Raw genomic sequence first — 5,073 nt, forward strand, 5'->3', positions numbered from 1 at the left:
CTTTGGGCCCCTTGGTACCAATTGAGCATCGTTGCAAACGCCACAGCCTACCTGAGTATTGTTGCTGACCATGTCCATCCCTTTATGACCACAATGTACCCAACATCTGATGGCTACTTTCAGCAGGATAATGCGCCATGTCATAAAGCTAGAATCATCTCAGACTGGTTTCTTGAACATGACAATGAGTTCACTGTACTCAAATGGCCTCCACAGTCACCAGATCTCAATCCAATAGAGCATCTTTGGGATGTGGTGGAATGGGAGATTCGCATCATGGATGTGCAGCCGACAAATCTGCGGCAACTGTGTGATGCCATCATGTCAATATGGACCAAAATCTCTGAGGAATGCTTCCAGCACCTTGTTGAATCTATGCCATGAAGAATTGAGGCAGTTCTGAAGGCAAAAGGGGGTCCAACCCGTTACTAGCATGGTGTACCTAATAAACTGGCCGGTGGGTGTAAGTCGCTCTTAATGGGATGGCACCAAAGTCCCTATTAAAGCAACGGCACTAAAGTTGCTCTTAAAGGGTCAGCACAAACTCGCTCTTAAAAGGATGGCACCAAACCTGCTCTAAAAGGGCCGAACATAAGTTGCTCTTGAAGGGACAGTGAATAATGGCCCTATTACACCAACAAATTATCTGACAGATTTTTTTAAGCCAAAGCCAGGAATGGATTAGAAAATCCATTCTCCAGTCTTTCCAAATCTCAGTCTTTCCTTTATTAGCTGTTCTTTCTTTATAGTCCATTCCTGGCTTTGGCTTAAAAAAATCTGTCAGATAATCTGGTGTGTAATAGGGCTCTTACTCTTTCTAAAGGAACAGTACATAAGTTGCTCTTAAAGGGACTTCCCCAAAGTTGCTCTTAAAGAAAGGATATCAAGGGTTAAAGTTTCTCTTAAAGGGAAGTCACTGGTAAATGGGTGCTCTTTTCAAGCACTGTGTATTTTCTCCTGTAAATGCTCTGTAAATCTAGTTTTTCTATTGTTATTCCTTATGCCAAGTAATGGTGGTATACATTTATTATGAGTTATATAAACTTTTTATAGTGTATGAAATATTACATTAGAAAAAAAAAATTTAACCAGAGGTATGGTTCAATCATGGGATGACTGAGAATGTGGTCCATTATATACGCAATTTGGTGCACCGGACCCCTGATAGCTGTGAACAAATGTATGTGGAAAGGAAGAGCTGAGGAATAAATGTGTGATCTTGGAAGGGTCCAGCGAGAGGATTGCAGGGGAATTAAACGTTCACAAAGCCTTTATACAAGGAAAGACCCTTTGCAAAATAGAGTTTGCTAGAATGACTTATAGTCCCTGGATTTGGGGGCAGGGGAAAGCAAAGACATACAAAAATAAAGTGAATATTAAAGAAAGGTCTTAAAACTTATAGTGAATATGATTAGACAGAGAATAATGGGAGAAATATTTGAAATCTTTAATTATTTTAAATTTGTAATTGAGAATTGTTTTAATGAAGTAAAAATTAATAAAAAAAAGAAATACAGTATCTTTAAACTCTTTGTCATATACATTGATAAAGTGTATAAATGTACACCATTCAGGAGTCACACAGATATCCGTAGTACTTACTGTAAACCTTCACAACGTGTTATTCATTTCTGCTGTTAAACACATTGCTGTTTTTCCATTGTTATAAATGTCCCACAATGTGGATGCCTTCTTCTTGTACACTGCATTGGTATAGTCCATGAGCAGATGTACACGATCTATATTTAACATATAAGTATACTCACATGACAATCATCTGAGCAAAGGGTTTAAAAAGAATACATAGAATAAAGGCTGCACTAATACATAAGAAGGCAAAGAAAACATTTCTTCTTTGAGAATCTCTACCTTTTTTAACCCTTAGAGGACCAGGCCAACTTAGATTTTTGCGTTTTCGTTTTTTCCTCCTTGTGCTTAAAAGGCTATAGCACTTGCATTTTTTCACCTAGCACCCCACATGAGCCCTTATTTTTTGCGACACTAATTGTACTTTGCAATGACAGGCTGAATTTTTGCATAAAGTATACTGCAAAACCAGAAAAAAATTCAAAGTGTGGTAAAATTGAAAAAAACCCCGCATTTCTTTTATTTGTTTTTTTTTTTTTTACGCCATTCACCCTGGGGTAAATCTGACTTGTTATATATGTTCCTCACGTCGTTACGATTACAACGATATGTAACATGTATAACTTTCATTGTATCTGATGGCCTGTAAAAAATTCAAACCATTGTTAACAAATATATGTTCCTTAAAACCGCTCCGTTCCCAGGCTTATAGCGCTTTTATCCTTTGGTCTATGGGGCTGAATGAGGTGTCATTTTTTGCGCCATGATGTGTTCTTTCTATCGGTACCTTGATTGCGCATAGGCGACTTTTTAATAGCTTTCTATTACAATTTTTCTGGATTTGATGCGACCAAAAATGCGCAATTTTGCAGTTTGGGATTTTTGGGCACTTACGCCGTTTACCGTGCGAGATCAGGAATATGATTAAATAATAGTTTAGGCGAATTTGATTCATGAATAGTCAGGACGAAGGGTGTACCGAAACGTGCTTTGGGGTGTTCATGTGGGTAAGGGAGCTGCACGGCTCACATGCATGTTATTTGTACTTTTTACTTTTTGCTACTTATTGGATTCTTTCCTTCTGAGGTGACTATCAGCGGATAACTCAGCACTTTGCACTTTATCTCTCTACTTGTCTACCTCAGAATACTAAATGATATAACAGTTGTCTTATCTATTTGTGCATGCTTTGCTTTTGCTATCTTTGTCTAAATGCATGATGCTCATAGCATAGCATAGTGATATATACGATCTGTTGGTCAAAGCATGTTCTGTTGATGTTTAAATAACTCATGCATGAACCGTCTGGCTTCCCTTTCTTTTTGTTGTGTTGTCGGTTTTGTGTTGTCCTCCTTTTCTGTACAATTTTATGAAATTGATGTTTTATAATCATGTTGTTTCAAAATTGTTCTAATAAACTTTATTGATTATTTATGATAATTTGATGTGTTGGCTCAGATGTTTCTTCTGTGTGAAGAGTATTTGGTGTAGTGTGCAATTTTTGCATCTTTGAGCTTTTGGAGTGTATTATGTACTTTTTTGAGATTTTTTGAGCAAAAAGTTTTTTGGTTTTTTATTGTTTTTTTTCCCATAGATATGCAGCATAAATAGATGAGATAGGCACATTGATTGCTTCTGGCTGGTGCAGTGCCGAGCCGGGATCAACGCCATTACGGCGCTGACCCCGGACAGGGTAAGATGTGTGGATCGCTCCTCCGGAGGAGTGATCCACCCCACTAGACATCAGGGAACGGCTGCATCAAGTAATCGGATGCAGCTGTCAACTTTGACAGCTGCATCCGATTACTTTACTAGCGGGCACAGCGATCGGACCGTGCCCGCTAATAGCCGTGGTCCTGGGCTACGAGCGGCACCCGGGACCGTGGCAGTTCTGAGCGCGGCCCCGCTCTGAACACGTGGAGGCGGCCCTGGACGTACAGGTACGTCCAGGGTCGCCTAAGGGTTAATCTGTTACTATGTTTGGTTCCACAATTCTTTGCTAATTCATTTCTTGATGTATCTTTTTAGCACTTAGAGCTCCAATTCTTCAAAGGTTAAATAAGAAATGCTGACTGCCTGTAATAGCCAATAGGAGGAATATGGAATATTACTGATGCATATAACAGAATGCAATGATCTCCCTCTAACAGTGGCTGCAGGTAGCTCTATACTCAGTTGCTGCTAGCTGCCACTGACAACCAGTTTCAGACTGGGGTACAATGCTGGCATACGCCTCAGGTGGACGCTTAGTAAATGTCCCCCAACGTGTACATACATATTACATACAAATATGCACAATATATACACACATCATACACAGATATAAAGAAATGCACATTACCTATATGCATATATAGTACACACACACGCAAGATACGTACATCAAATCCTTAGGAAAAAAATCCCTGATTTTATCATTTCCCTGCAACATATATGTGATGTATATTTATGGGGGTGTCCATGTTGCTGTGATATGCTGTTTTTTCTTCAAGGTTTGAGTACCCCTTTAGTCCAGGGATACGCACATACATGCAGGAGTTCTACTATCCACTGCTCCATCCTACTTGTGCGCATTGTGCAGGTGATAGATCTGTGTAGCAGGCTGATGTCCAGCTTTATGATTTTGCAATATGTGATAGATCCCCAACTCCCAAGGATAATAAGTTACACCAAAGAACGCAAAATAAAGACACAACAAATTGTAATCAGGTGTCAAAGGGTCCCAATTTTATTTAAAATTACATGACATTGAAAATGACAGACCCCCGACTCACGAAGAGTCACTCTCCAGCACTCAGGCGAGGAAAAAACCCCTGTGGGGAAAACCTTGAGGGAGCCATGGCTGGAGAGTTGCCCCTCCCCTGGGCTTAGAGGGTAATACCATACTATAAATATAATAAACTGGATGTGAGTTAGATCTGGTTGCAACATCTGTCACCTTATTGATGGCTAGGCGGATGTATCTCTTCTCCCTCACAGATCCAGGTTCACTCCTCAAAAAGATGGAGACTTGATGAAGGGGTAGTCTAAAGCAGACCACCCCTTTTCCCATACTAAAACCTCCAAGGGTAGGGGGCAGTAAAGTAGTCAAGCTCAAGGTCCTCTGGCCCATCCAAGATGGCACTGATCAGGGCGCGGTGCATTGCTTTATGGAACCTTCTTTATGACATAAGTGCTTGTCATCACAGTGCACGGTTGCCATGGTTACTGCAGGCAAACACATTTGAAGCATTAACCCATTAATGACTGGCAATGCACTTTACTGCAGAGGTCACTAAACACACTTGTGACCAAGCAAACAGCTTATGGTTAGGCCACACTAAGAACATGGTTTGATGTGGCCCATAGCAACCAATCACAGTTCAGCTTTCGTTTCTCAAATTACTCTGGTAAAATAAAAGATGAACTGTGATTGGTTGCCATGTGCAATTTACACAGTTTAACTTTTCCATAGCAACCAATCAAAGCTTAGTTTTAATTTTATAA

Source organism: Dendropsophus ebraccatus, chromosome 4, assembly GCF_027789765.1.
Source record: "Dendropsophus ebraccatus isolate aDenEbr1 chromosome 4, aDenEbr1.pat, whole genome shotgun sequence".
Taxonomy (NCBI): Eukaryota; Metazoa; Chordata; class Amphibia; order Anura; family Hylidae; genus Dendropsophus; species Dendropsophus ebraccatus.